This window comes from Gopherus flavomarginatus, chromosome 3 (assembly GCF_025201925.1).
Source record: "Gopherus flavomarginatus isolate rGopFla2 chromosome 3, rGopFla2.mat.asm, whole genome shotgun sequence".
Classification (NCBI taxonomy): domain Eukaryota; kingdom Metazoa; phylum Chordata; order Testudines; family Testudinidae; genus Gopherus; species Gopherus flavomarginatus.
This window is the reverse complement of record NC_066619.1, coordinates 91,216,641-91,232,159: the sequence shown is the minus strand read 5'-3', so window position 1 is coordinate 91,232,159 and position 15,519 is coordinate 91,216,641. Positions and strand designations below refer to the sequence as shown.

Below are 15,519 nucleotides of genomic sequence, written 5' to 3'. Positions count from 1 at the left end.
AGAATGTTTCCCATGCCCAATATAGTTTCTAAGATCTTTGATACAAACACTATTGTTATTTAAAAAAAAATTTTTCTGAAAATTCTTTAAGAATGAAAGTCAGTCAACAGCAGAAATAAAGATAGCTCATCCCCACAGATGGTGTATCTTCCTCTAAACCTGTTTTAAACACAATAAAACATTTTAGTGTGTGCTCCATTCTTATCCACAGAACCTACCATTCCCTAATAATTTTTCAGATATTTGAATGCATGCCATAGATAAATGAAGTGTAAGGTTTTGTGCAGCTAAAAATAGATAATTCATGGAGGTTAAGCCCATTCATGGCTATTAGCCAGGATCGGTGTCCCTAGCCTCTGTTTGTCAGAGAGTGGAGATGGATGGTAGGGGAGAGATCACTTGATCATTACCTGTTAGGTTCACTCCCACTAGGGCACCTGGCATTGGCCACTGTCAGCAGACAGGATACTGGGCTGGAGGACCTTCAGTCTGACCCAGTATAGCCATTCTTATGTTCTAAATATGCATGGCTGTGAATCCGAGTGATCAATATATTTTCCCCACTTTACAGTATGGACACCTTCAAGTCGCATTGAAAATATTCCTTCCTTAAGAAGTTGTTTAATATTAGAAGGTCTTTGCCAACTCTGGTGACTACAGTCTTTTGGATAAGTACAGGGAGACAGAAATGTAACTCTGCCAAATGAGTAAAAGCAAAAAATCTCTTCATAACTATGAGTATTTATTCCTAGTTTCATAAGAAATTAGAGAGTCTATTTTTAGACCCACAATAAAAATTAAGTATAAGCTCTTGAAGCTGAAAAATCTTTAGAGAGGATATTTTTAGGTGGACTATTGTCTTGTTTCCTTATATTTATTTTTTCTACAAATATTTACTATACAAGAAAACTTTTGAGATGGTTAGTTTACACACTACCACATTACAGTAAAAAGCTGGTCTTTGTCAAGGCTAACACTAACCTGCAGTTTATATAGAGGCATTTAAAAAGGCTTATACAAAGCTTTATGAAGGTCTCTAACACAGTAAAGATGTGTGGAATAGTTAGCCAACAATAGATCAAGAGAATTCTTGCGGTGAGCAGGATTACATCACACTAACAGCAAAAATGTATTTTACAGAAAGAGAAACAGAAACCCTAATTATCACTCTAAACTTCAACAAATTTTAGCAAGTGCAATCCATATCTGAGAACTGTCTCTGGCAGAGAATTTCCAGTGATTGAATCTCAGTCATTACAACTTCAGCTGGAAGTATTATGTAGGTAACAATGATCTTCCTTTCCCCACTTCAACTTTTTTTTTTTAATTAATTAAGGCTGTAATTTTGCTACTAATTTGTTTCAGGTTTGCCTGCCAAGCATGTTATAACAGAAAGAAAACATCAGCTACAAGAACAGTCCACCTTTAACTTCCCAAGAATGTGTTTAGAGTGGGAAGTTCCATACTACTTTGGCAATAAGCACGATTAAAAGAATTAGAACATTTTTAGAAGAGGGCCCCTAAAAAAGTGGATTCACATAACTAGCATTTTGAGTGAGAGCAACATAGACTAGCTAGTAGGAAATGCCAAGAAGAGGTGTGTGGCTTAAGCCTCATCCCTCAAAGTGAGTTAGGCCTGGTCTACATTACACAGTTTTGTTGACGTAAGACAGCTTACGTGGACCTAATTACTTCAGTGTACACACGACAGCCTCGTCCCACAGATGTAAGTATTCCACTACACCAACATAATAATTCCATCTCCATAAGAGGCGTAGCGCTTATGTCGGGGTAGTTGGGGCAATGCAGTCTGTGTAGACCAGGGATTCTCAAACTGGGTGTCGGAACCCCTCAGGGGGTTGCAAGGTTATTACATGGGGGGGGGTCACGAGTGGTCAGCCTCCACCCCAAACCCTGCTTTGCCTCCAGCATTTATAATGGTGCTAAATATACTAACAAATGTTTTTAATTTATAAGGGGAGGGGGGGGAAAATCGCACTCAGAGGCTTGCTATGTGAAAGGGGCCACCAGTACGATAGTTTGAGAACCACTGGTGTAGACACTGTGTTACTTCCATGAGCTATTGACTGTCAATTTCACGGCGCCATGAAATTGACAAGAAAGCTGAGCAGCTAGACCCCAGCTGTCCCCAGCTCCTCACTCTCAGCTAGACGGCTGCCCTCCAATCCCAGTCAGGAGCAGGGAGGCAAGAGCTTGGGTGCAAGCCAGCTGGGCTCCTGGCAGAGAGCTGTGTGGAGCTGAAAGCCCAGTCTCTCAATCCCCCACAGTGCCCCTATACAGTAAGTGAAAGTGCTCGTGGTGAGAACACACACTATCGACAGGAGGATAGTAAGGACATCAACCACTGCAGTAATTACTTCAGTGGCTGTAAGTCGATCTAAAATAAGTCATCTTAGGGCTGCAGAGTAGACATGCCCTAAGATACCAAACTCCATGACTCCCTGCACTTGGAATTCACAACCATGAATGCTCTCCTGGAATTAGGCACCTAAGCCAGGTCAGCAAGAGCTAGTGGTGGCGGCGGCGGCAGCTGCCACCCTCTTTTACCCAATAGCCCAGTGCACTCACCCAGGAAACCAGACTTCAAATCCCCCCTCTGTCTAATGTGGAACAGGGACCTGAATCCATGTTTCTGCTGCTCCAAAGCGAGTGCCCTAATCATGAGGCTCAGGGGTGGGTCTTTCATTCTCTCCTGTTTTAGCTGTTCCATTTCACACAATGTATTTCAATGTTCATTGGGCCAGACAGATTGACTCTATTGCCCAATGGTTAGGGCACTCACCTAGGAGGCCTAGATCCAAGTCCCTGATCCACATCAAGCAGAGGCAGGATTTGAATCCAGATCTTCCACATTCTGAGTGAGTGGGATACTGGGTTAAGGGGAGCACCAGCACCACCAGCTGTATTTTGTGCAAGACGCAATCTAGTCAACATGTTCAAAGGCAGCCTACAAGTACATCTACAGGATCAGGCCCCATGGGAAAGATAGGCTGGGAATGCCTAGCTTGTGAATCCAACTGGGGTTTAGGTGTGAATTAGGTGCAAAGCTGCTCAATGGTGTCAGGATGGAGGCCTGGTTTACACTACACATTTATACCGAATTTAGCAGCATTAAACCGATTTAACCCTGCACCCGTTCACACAACGAAGCCCTTTATATCGATACAAAGGGCTCTTTAAATCAATTTCTGTACTGCTCCCTGATGAGGAGAGTAGCGCTGAAATCGGTATTGCCATGTCGGATTAGGGTTAGTGTGGCTGCAAATCGACAGTATTAGCCTCCGGGCGGTATCCCACAGTGCAACATTGTGACCGCTCTGGAAAGCGATCTGAACTCGGATGCATTGGCCAGGTAGACAGGAAAAGCCCCGCAAACTTCTGAATTTCATTTCCTGTTTCCCCAGCATGGAGCGCTGATCAGCATAGGCGGCCATGCATTCCCAAATCCAAAAAGAGCTCCAGCATGGACCATATGGGAAATACTGGGCCTGATCGCTGTATGCGGAGACAAATCTGTTCTATCAGAGCTCCGTTCCAGAAGACGAAACGACAAAGCATTTGAACAAATCTGCAGGCTATGACAGAGAGAGGCCACAGCAGGGACTCAACACAGTGCTGTGTGACAAGCGTAATGGAAAGCCAAAGAATCAAATGGACGCTCATGGAGGGAGGGAGGGGGACTGAGGACTCGAGCTATCCCACAGTTCCTGCAGTCTCTGAAAAGCATTTGCATTCTTGGCTGAGCTCCCAATGCCTGAAGGGTAAAAAATATTGTCACCAGTGGTTCAGGGAATATGTCGTCAAAATCGTTTATCGCCTCTTTTCAATGTCACCGTATGTCTACTGGATGCTGCTGGTAGACGAGGTGCTGCAGCACTAAACAGCATCATCCTCTCCCCTCCTCTTCCCGATGGCAGACGGTATGGTACAATATGACTGATACCTGCCCTTGTCATCATCCTGTGAGTGCTCCTGGCTGGCCTTGGTTAGGTCGGCCGGGGGCACCTGGACAAAAATGGGAATGACTCCTGGTCATTCCCTTCTTTAAGCTTTGTGTCCTGGAGATTCAGTCCTGGCAGATGGTGCAATAGCGCTGGTAACCATCCTCATCATAGCAGCTGGAGGCTGAGCTCCTCTCCACCCCCCCTCTTCATGTCTAATGGAGATTCTGGACTATCAGAGCACCAGGAGGCTGTGCTCCTCTCCCCCACACTGTTTAATGAGTAAGGGAGATGTCCTGCCTGGAATATCATAGCAGCTGGAGGCTGCCTCCCCCTCATTTTATATCACTAAAAAGTCAGTGTTTCTTATTCCTGCATTCTTTATTACTTCATCACACAAATGGGGAAATAACTGCCATGGTAGCCCAGGAGGGGTGTGGGAGGAGGGAAGCAAAGGGTGGGGTTGTTGCAGGGGCACCCCCTAGAATGGCATGCAGCTCATTTCTGCGGGATATCTGGAGCTCTGACCCGGAGCGGCTGTGCTCTCTGGTTCTCTAGTAGACTTGCCCCATTTTCTAGGCAGGACTGACTATTTTTAGACAAAACATAAAGAAGGAATGACCTGGGAAATCATTCCCATTTTTGTCCATGCGCCCTTAGCCGAACTCAGCGAGGCCAGCCAGGAGCACCCATGACAGCAGCAGACGGTACAATATGACTGGTAACCGTCTCTGCTACCTTACAAAGGCAAATGAATGCTGCTGTGTAGCACTGCAGTACTGCGTCTGTCAGCAGCATCCAGTACACATACGGTGACAGTGAAAAAAGGCTAAATGGGCTCCATGGTTACCATGCTATGGCGTCTGCCACGGCAATCCAGAGAAAAAGGGTGTGAAATGATTTGCCGTTGCTTTCACGCAGGAAGGATTGAGTGACGACATTTACCCAGAATCACCCGCGACGCTGTTTTTGCTCCATCATACATTGTGATCTCAACCCAGAATTCCAATGGGCAGGGAGACTGCGGGGAACTACAGGATAGCTACGCACAGTGCAACGCTCCAGATATCGACGCTAGCCTCGGTACATGGACGCACACCACTGAATTAATGTGCTTAGTGTGGCCGCGTGCACTCGACTTTATCAAATCTGTTTTAAAAAATGGTTTCTGTAAAATCGGAATAATCAAGTAGTGTAGACATATCCTGAGGCAGCTGCATGCATACTCACCAGCAGAAATTTAATCAGCTTGGGGCTTTTCTAGAAGAAATTTAGGCACCTAAACTTCCTATGTGATTACAAGGCTGGACAGCAGATGATCAGTGTTATAGAATCTAATGTTTGGAGTAAGGCACCTAGAATGGCAGCTAAACACTGAAGTCCCTTTTTTGAGAATCCCACCCCTCAAAATCCAGATGATTCCACTGAAGAAGGGATGGAAGGGGGGAAAACTTTCTACAATCAAAAGACAATTTTTTCTGAAATTTTCATGAACATCTGGGCCGGACCAGTGATCTTGTGTTGTCATGAGAGATGGATTCACTACTGAGGCTTAGCCTCCCCATATAGAAAGAGTACTGTAGAAGCAGCAAGCTCAAGTCACAGAGGGAGGAGAGCACCTTGTGTTGCTCTGCAGTGGCTTCTATAGCCAGAGAGAGAAATGAACCAGCAGACGCTGGCAAGATGTATACTCTGGTTTATACTTTGAGGAGAACAGCCTAGCAGCAAAAAGAAGTTAAGAATACAGAGCTGAACAGCAATTAAAAAAAGCCAACTGCTTCAGAGGGAAAACCATCAGTTTTTTTCTCTACAGCAAGTTCCATATGTAGTTAGCTAAAGAAATGAAAGACCCATATGGTCTTCCCAAAGCATGTTCTTCACAACGAGTTTAGAGAAACAGTGGAAGAGCCGCACAAGGGAAAGAGACACAAAAATGCAAAAAGTAAAAGTGGAAAAGGGGAAATCGAAAGGGGAGGGGTAAAATGCAGAAAGAAAAGAGATAAGGGAATTAAAAGCATGTGTTGTACTGATAAGGGGAAGATGGTGTTTTAGGCTGAACAAGGGACAAGGTGCTAATAAACCCCTTGTTCACCATTCGGTTAGAAGAGTTGAGCATTCTTTGAGATTGTGTCAAATCATCACTAGCTTGTTCCCACTGTAACAACCATCTTGAGATTTAATTAGGCTCACAGAAAATGGAAAAACCGTTCTAACATTTTAAATTTCAAATGATTTAAGACTCATTTTAACAATTGCCCGTTCTCTTTTGTTGTATTGTAGTCTTTTACAGTGAAAAATTTCTTGACTAACTTTTCAGATCTTATTAGAAATTATATTATCAGTCCTTCTTGGAAAGGAAAGGTTTGTTTAGGCCTGCTCTAAACTTACAATTTAGATGGACCTAACCATGTTACTCAGGAATGTGAAAAATTCAGACCCTCAAGCACTGCAGTCAAGCTGACCTATGTGTGTCTACACCAGGAGTTAGGCTGACAGAAGAATTCTTCTGTCAACCCAGCTACTGACAGTTGCAGGGCTGGATTACCTACATCAACTGAAAATCCCCTTACTTTGAGGCAGTAAACGTGTCTACATTACAGCAGCATAGATGCAGAACCTGTAGTGTAGACACACCCTGCTGTTACACTGAAGTCTGATTCCATTCTCTTTCAGGCAATAAATGCACACAAAAAGGAGAAGATAGGAAACACAGTTTCCTGGTGTATTTCCTATTTTTAAACTATCTGCTGGGAAAATACAGATATGGCACATAGTCTCATCAGCCATTCCAGGACATGACAAACTTACCACTGTCGGGCTGCTTAAGGTATTACTTTTATTTTGTATTTCTGGTTACAGATGCTGCTTATGCTGCCATGATGGTAAAGTTTGATTCAAGCTCCTCTGTCTGTAAATTTCACTTGTTGGTCCATTAGCTCAGCTTCAGCAGGCTGCTAAATGACTCCCAGAAAAGCCAAACTGAGAAAGAAGTGGCATGCTATTCCCATTAATATTACTCAATCAAAACACGATTCCAACTATTCCATTTTTTGAATTCCTCAGCTTATCATTATGCCAGTGTCCCCTTACTAGGAACGGTGACAGATTTTAGTTTCAGCATATGCAGTTTGTACCAGTTTAGCTTTTGATTATTTTGGAAATTTTTATAAAACATTACTGCCCACCCAAGCCATTCAAAAAATCATAATTCCAAAGGTTAAAATAAAATAAGGAGGTTTTTACTTGCAACTTTCGGTTTTTGAACCTTTAGGGTCATATTTTCACGCTTTTACTGCAACAAAAATCTTCTATTTTTTAAAAAAAAAGTAGAGATTCTCATAGAACTCAAAGCTGGTGCTTTAAGAAAAATCAAATACTACAGACTTCACAACAGCAATTGCAAGATTTGGCAAACACGTAGCACACTGAGCTCAGCTTTTAACAAAAATAATAAAAAATATTCCTCTCTCCCACTTTGCACAGCACTGAGCATTCCTCCCAGGGTGACCAGATGTCCTGATTTTATAGAGATAGGAGCCTATATAAGAAAATATCGGGACTATTACCCCTCACCCCCCATTCTGATTTTTCACACTTGCTGTCTGGTCACCCTAATTCCTCCCCACACTTCAGTCTAAATTTTCAGCCATGCTGATGGATTCTGAAGGCAGCAGAGTAAGGGCAGCTTTTGACTATTTATCAAAAACTTCTCAAATGTATTGAAGTGCTGTAAAAGAAAGCACCTGTCATTGCAGTTCACTGGTAGCTAACCCTGGGGAAGATCATTTCTAAAAAGTCAAAATCTGAAGTTTCTAGGTCTTTGGGTTACAAAGAAAGTTTCCAGTGTGAACAAATGCAGTGCAAAAAAAGATAGAATTGTGGGTTTTGATAAAAGCATAAAATTTGCCACAGTAAAAAAACGTAATCTCCCCCTGTTGAAAGTAGATTTTCCTATGTTTCAGACTACTGTGGAAAGCTCCCCAACTTTAATAGTGAAAGTGAAAATACAGCCTTTTTTTTTTTTAATTGTACTAAGAGGGAAAAAAAGAGATCCTATTGAAAGTCACATCTTTACAAAGAAGAAGGGAGGGGCTATTACTAAGCAATTTAAATATATCAAGACAATCTCTCTTGACAAGTTCTTCCAGTTACAAGAGGTGTTTAAATAAGAACTTATACCATCATAGCCACAATGCTCCCATTCATGCCTCTTAAAATGAAGTCATAATGCTTAGTGTGATAAACATTTCCAGCAACAGCTATGCAGTCATAGGTATAAGACTATGAACGTATTACAGGGTTTACCACCAAAAAATAAGTATTCAAAAACAGATATACAACAAAATGAACACTAACAGCTACTTGCAAAGTAAATTACATTTTGCAAAAACATTTTCTTGTTAAGGTCATTCAAGTATGAAAGTTCCTATAAAATTATATCACTACTTTCCCATCACTGTGAACATATTTCTATTTTCCCCAATATTAACATTTGTATTACAATTGTATTTGAAGACCACCACACCCAATCCAGATTAGGTCCCCATTGCATTAGGCACTGTAGAAATATATAGGAATATATGATCCCTGCCCCAAAATTTACAACTGAAATCTTACACCTAGAAGAGAAAGAAAAGAGTAAAAGCTCAACTAACTTTGATTGTCTAAACAGTTACAGAAGCTTGATGTTTGTAAAGGATTACACATAGAAGTCTCAGAAATAGCTTACCATCTCTTAGGCACTTTTGGAAGTTTTACACCAGATACTTAACGTAACTTAAAAGCTTCACTGAGGCACTTAAGCACTTTTGAAAGTGTCACCAGTAATCTGAGTTCCTAGAAATCAAGTTCGGCGCACTTCAATAGAGGGGTAGGAGGAAAGACAAGCATTATTTAAGTGCAAAATATTATTACTGAGACCCAAATCTATGGATTTTTAAGAATGTTGTTGAGCAGATTGCTAGTAGGTTAAACCACAAAGTGCACTTACTAAGGCCTGGTCTACACTACGTGTTTAAACTGAATTTAGCAGCATTAAACCGATTTAACCCTGCACCCATCCACACAATGAGGCTCTTTATATCAATATAAAGGGCTCTATAAACCGATTTCTGTACTCCTCCCCGACGAGAGGAGTAGCGCTAAAATCAGTATTGCCATGTCAGATTAGGGTTAGTGTGGCCGCAAATCGATGGTATTGGACTCTGGGCAGTATCCCACAGTGCACCATTGGGACCGCTCTGGAAAGCAATCTGAACTCGGATGCACTGGCCAGGTAGACAGGAAAAGCCCCGCGAACTTTTGAATTTCATTTCCTGTTTGCCCAGCGTGGAGCTCTGATCAGCACGGGTGGCAATGCAGTCCCAAATCCAAAAAGAGCTCCAGGATGGACCGAACGGGAGATACTGTATCTGATCGCTGTATGGGGAGACAAAACTGTTCCATCAGAGTTCCGTTCCAGAAGACGAAATGACAAAGCATTTGAAAAAATCTCCAGGCTATGATAGACAGAGGCCATAGCACAGTGCTGTGTGACAAGCGTAATGGAAAGCCAAAGGATCAAATGGACGCTCATGGAGGGAAGGGGTACTGAGGACTCCAGCTATCCCACAGTTCCTGCAGTCTCCGAAAAGTATTTGCATTCTTGGCTGAGCTCCCAATGCCTGAAGAGTCAAAAACATTTTCCCGGGTGTTTTAGGGTATACAAAAGGCAAAACTGGCTCCATGGTTACCATGCTATCGTGTCTGCCAGGGCAATCCAGAGAAAAAGGGCGCGAAATGATTGTCTCCCATTGCTTTCACAGAGGAAGGATTGAGTGACGACATTTACCCAGAATCACCCGCGACACTGTTTTTGCATTGGGATCTCAACCCAGAATCCAATGGGCAGGGAAGACTGCGGGAACTATGGGATAACTATGAGATAGCTACCCACAGTGCAATGCTCTAGAAATCGATGCTAGCCTCGGTACACGGACGCACACCGCCAAATTAATGTGCTTAGTGTGGCCGCATGCACTCGACTTTATACAATCTGTCTTACAAAACCGGTTTATGTAAAATGGGAACAATCCCGTAGTGTAGATATACCCTAAGTGCTATTTCAACAGTGGTCATTTATGTACAAATACCTATGCTAGTTTGCCTACACAGTTAGCACAGTGGAGTCAAGAGACGAAAGTTTTGGAAGCTCAGCAATACAAATGTGGATAAGGTAATACAGTATTATGTATAATTTTCTGCTTTCTGAGTGAGAAAAGTTTTGTTCCAGGGCCATCTAACATCACCAGAAAACGTTTGGCACCAAAACACATATGTAAAAAAGCCACATGCTGTAAATCACAGGGAGAGCAAGAATGCTTTAGTGTAAACAAACTATGTAACTTAGTACACTTGGCATAGTAGCACTTACTAGATAAAAATACCGCACAAAAACAAGCAATCAGTGAGATGACCCGGTAAGAGTCTGACCAAACTACTATTAAGGACACTCAACATTTCCACTGAAAAAGCCACACTGCTTCTCGCGGAGTCGAAGAGTGCAACTAACACCTCCAGTAGTTGGCCGCCTTTGACAGCGATGGAGATAGGACAGCAATAGCCAGTCGGGGTTACCCAACACCAAGGCAGCCCTAAAAATATTCCCGAGGACCACTAGCAGTGACCCGATCTGCATCGGAGCCAGCGCGCCAAGTCCCGCAGGCAGCCCCCTTAACCTGTCACCAGGTGGAAAGGGTCGAGGGGGTCCCTCCCTCGCAAGCCCCGTGCAGCCGAGAGAGCCAGCCCCGCTCCAGATCCCCAGCCCGCGGGCAGAGCTCTCCCCACTCCGCCCGGTGCCAGGCTCCCGCCAGCTCAGCAGCCAAGCGTCGGGCTCCCTGCTGGGGGCCGCGCCTACTGTCCGTCTGTGTCTGTCCGCGCTTCACCTTCACCCCGGGGCAGGGCGGCGGCTGCGGTCCGAGAGGCTCGGCCTCCGCCGCCCGGCTCCGGGCAGCTCCCGTCGCACCCGGGCGAGAGGGGCCGGCGGAAAGCGGAGTCACCCGCGGGCCGGGACAGGCCGGGCGCAGCTCCAGCCCGGCGCCCCCGATGTTTTCATACAAACCTGGCAGCGGCGGCAATAGGAACCTGTCGGCGTCCCGGAGACGTCACCGCGCAACCGCCTCTGCCTCCCCCCGCGCGCAGTCCCGAGGGAGGCGCGTGCACGCAGCGGGGTGACGCCCTCCAACTGCAGAACCGCCTGCCCCGCTGCCAGTCCCCGCACGTTGGCCTTGGGGGAGGTGGAGACTTGGTGCCGCTGGTCTGGGCCAGCCCGGGTTAGTGCCCTGTCTCCGCTAGCGGCCAATAGCAGAACTTCCCAGGAAGGTGCGAGAAGCCCCCTAGCGGGCAATGAGAGAACCAGAGTTAAGGGGGCCTTGGCCAGCCCCCTTGCCTGCATGCATTGTGGTGCAGCCTTTCATGTGATGGTGCATAGTTTTTTTCCCTTAGAGGACCCCTGCCTGTGCCTAGGATGGGTAGTGCTCTGTGGCTGAATCAGAGGTGCTAATGAGGAAGGCCCTGGGTTGCAGAAGTTGGAAGGCATGTGGAGAATGAGGCAAAGAACTGCAAAAAGAGAAAGGATGAGCCTATTGTTACAGTTGTGTGTCATCCAGATGACCTGGGTCAGTGGTCCTCAGCCTTTTTGTGGCCAATAGCACATTCATGCTTTCAGAAGAAGAGTGTGGCGGGTGCCAAGAATTTTTCAAGGCACCAGCAGAGCAAGCACCGTGCCTGGGGCAACACATGGCCTGGGGCGACACATGCTATGGGGCGTCATTCCATCCATTCTTGGCACGGCAGAGTCAGAGCATTTGTTGTTGTTCTTGTTGTTTTTCCCCTGCTTCACCAGTTCGAGCGGGTTTTTTTGGCGGCAGTTCTGGGAGCGAGGAGAGAAGCCGGAGAGAAGACACAGCCAGCGCCTGCCGGGGACTGAGAACACCGGCGCGCGCAGCCCTGGAGTTTTTTGTCCCTGGCAGGCACGGGGCCACAGCTTCTCTCCCTTGCTGGGCACTAGGCACGCCCCGTGCCTGCTGGGGACAGTGAACACCGGCACCCGCAGCCTGCAGCCCCGCAGTTCTCTGTCCTGGCAGGAGTGGGGCTGTGGCTTTTCTCCAGCTGTGGAGAGAAGCCAGAGAGATGCCGCAGTTCCACGCCTTCCAGGGACCGAGAACACTGGCGCCCTCAGCCTGCAGCCCTGGAGTTCTCTGTCCCCGGCAGGCATGGGGCCGCAGTTTCTCTCCCCTGCTGGGCACTAGGCAGGTGCATATAAATTGCCTGGCGGGCGCCCTGGCGCCCGCAGGCACTGCATTGGGGACTATTGACCTAGATTGTGTGTGTGCCAAAGAGTGCCTACATGACACTGGGCAAGTCACACCAAAAATTTTGCATGTAGCCGCTAATTGTGGGGGATTTCAATTATCTCCATATTGACTGGGAACATGTCACCTAAAGACGAAATGCAGAGGAAAAAAATTTCTCGATACTTTAAACAACTGCTTCTTGGAGCAGCTGGTATGGGAACCCATAAGGGGAGAGGCAACTCTCGATTTAGTCCTGAGTGGAGTGCAGGAGCTGGTCCAAGAGGTAACTATAACAGGACCGCTTGGAAATAGTGACCATAATATAATAACATTTAACATCCCTGTGGTGGGAGGAACACCTCAACAGCCCAACACTGTGGCATTTAATTTCAGAAAGGGGAACTATGCAAAAATGAGGGGGGCAGTTAAACAGAAATTAAAAAGTACAGTGACTAAAGTGAAATCCCTGCAAGCTGCATGGATGCTTTTCAAAGACACCATAATAGAGGCCCAACTTAAATGTTTATCCCAAATTAAAAAAACACAGTAAAAGAACTAAAAAAGAGCCACCATATAAAAGAAGCAATGAGAGAGAAAAAAGCATCTTTTAAAAAGTGGAAGTCAAATCTTACTGAGGTAAATAGAAAGGATCATAAACACTGCCAAATTAAGTGTAAAAATGTAATAGGAAAAACTAAAGAGAAGTTTGAAGAACAGATAGTCAAAAACTCAAAAGGTAATAACAAAATGTTTTTTAACTACATCAGAAGCAGGAAGCCTGCTAAACAACCAGAGGAGCCTCTGGACAATCAAGTTACAAAAGGAGCACTTAAAGATGATAAAGTCATTGTGGAGAAACTAAATGGATTCTTTACTTCAGTCTTCAGGGCTGAGGATATTAGGGAGATTCCCAAACCTGAGCCAGCTTTTGTAGGTGACAAATCTGAGACATTGTCACAGATTGAGGTGTCACTAGAGGAGATTTTGGAATTAACTGATAAACTTAACAGTAACAAGTCACCAGGACCAGATGGCATTCACCCAAGAGTTCTGAAAGAACTCAAATGTGAAGTTGCGGAATTATTACCTATGGTTTGTAACCTGTCCTTTAAATCGGCTTCTGTATCCAGTGACTGGAAGATAGCTAATGTAATGCCAATATTTAAAAAGGGCTCTAGAGGTGATCCCGCCAATTACAGACTGGTAAGTCTAACATCAGTAGCGGGCAAATTAGTTGAAACAATAGTAAAGAATAAAATTGTCAGACACATAGAAGAATATAAATTGTTGGGCAAAAGTCAACATGGTTTCTGTAAAGGGAAATCATGTCTTACTATTCTATTAGAGTTCTTTGAAGGGATCAATCAAACATCTGGACAAAGGGGATCCAGTAGACATAGTGTACTTAGATTTTCAGAAAGCCTTTGACAAGGTCCCTCACCAAAGGCTCTTACGTAAATTAAGTTTTCATGGGATAAAAAAGAAGGTCCTTTCATGGATTGAGAACTCGTTAAAAGACAGGGAACAAAGGGTAGGAATAAATGGTAAATTCTCAGAATGGAGAAGGGTAACTAGTGGTGTTCCCTAAGGGTCAGTCCTAGGACCAATCCTATTCAACTTATTAATAAATGATCTGGAGAAAGGGATTAAAAGTGAGGTGGCAAAGTTTGCAGATGATACTAAACTGCTCAAGACAGTTAAGTGCAAAGCAGACTGTGAAGAACTTCAAAAAGATCTCACAAAACTAAGTGATTGGGCAACAAAATGGCAAATGAAATTTAATGTGGATAAATGTAAAGTAATGCACACTGGAAAAAATAACCCCAACTATACATACAATATGATGGGGGCTAATTTAGCTACAACAAATCAGGAAAAAGATCTTGGAGTCATTGTGGATAGTTCTCTGAAGACATCCACGCAGTGTGCAGCGGCAATCAAAAAAGCAAACAGGATGTTAGGAATCATTAAAAAGAGGACAGAGAATAAGATGGAGAGTATCTTATTGCCCTTATATAAATCCATGGTACACTCACATCTTGAATACTGCATACAGATGTGGTCTCCTCATCTCAGAAAAGATATACTGGCATTAGAAAAGGTTCAGAGAAGAGTAACTAAAATGATTAGGGGTTTGGAGCAGGTCCCATTTGAGGAGAAAGTAAAGAGGCTAGGACTTTTCAGCTTGAAAAAGAGGAGACTAAAGGGGGATATGATAGAGGTATATAAAATCATGAGTGGTGTGGAGAAAGTAAACAAGGAAAAGTTATTTATTGTTCATTTATATTATTGTTCCCATAATATAAGAACTAGGGGCCACCAAATGAAATTAATGGGCAACAGGTTAAAAATAAATAAAAGGAAGTACTTCACACAGCGCATAGTCAAAGTGTGGAACTCCTTGCCTGAGGAGGTTGTGAAGGCTAAAACTATAACAATGTTTAAAAGAGAACTGGATAAATTCATGGAGGTTAAGTCTGTTAAGGCTACTAGCCAGGATGGGTAAGGAATGGTGTCCCTAGCCTCTGTTTGTCAGAGGATGGAGATGGATGGCAGGAGAGAGATCACTTGATCATTACCTGTTAGGTTCACTCCCTCTGGGACACCTGGCATTGCTACTGTCGGTAGACAGTATACTGGGCTAGATGGACCTTTGGTCTGATCCAGTACAGCCGTTCTTATGTTCTTATGTGTGTTACTCATTTGATTGGTGCACAGCTTAAAACCTAATTTTCACAAGTGCTCAGCAATCACAACTACAACGGAAGTCAAGGGGAGCTGCCATTGCTGACTACCTGTGGAGCTAAGGAAGGGTGGTCTAAAGGACTGAGCAAGTGTTTGAGGAACAGGGGTCCTAAATTTTCATTCTGGCTGTATTACTGATTCATTGTGTTGCTGGAGACCTATCACTTTGCCTTTTTTTGTTTTCTCATCTGTAAAGGGGGGATAATAATATATAAATCACAGGAGTGTTAAGATTAATCAGTTAATGTCCCTAAAATGCTTTGAACATATCAAGTGCTACAAAAAATGCTAAATATTCTGAAAAATCAGGCCCTAGTTGTCTTAAATTCGGTGCCCAGTCATTGAGCTGCACAACATTAGTGGTGACTTTTGAAAATGTTGACCTTAATGTCCTGGTCCTTCAGTTTCCCAGCTGTAAAAACCCTGCCTGACTCAAAAAGAACCCTATTTCCTTTTTCAGGAAGCTCATTAAAGATGGA

General features: G+C 44.2%; 1 protein-coding gene across 5 annotated transcripts in view; it reads right to left on the bottom strand.

The window, feature by feature from the left end:
• Positions 1 to 15,519, bottom strand: part of AGTPBP1 (ATP/GTP binding carboxypeptidase 1) — a 177,448-nt gene that overhangs the window by 143,603 nt on the left and 18,326 nt on the right. The window contains exon 1 of one of the 5 annotated variants that reach the window (XM_050945611.1): positions 11,062 to 11,251. The exons of 1 other annotated variant lie outside the window; for it this stretch is intronic. The gene's annotated coding sequence lies outside the window, so the exon portion shown is untranslated. Of the gene's footprint in view, positions 1 to 10,885; positions 10,913 to 11,061; positions 11,252 to 15,519 lie in introns of those variants that run through there. 3 more of the 5 variants (XM_050945609.1, XM_050945605.1, XM_050945608.1) reach the window with 3 other exon arrangements.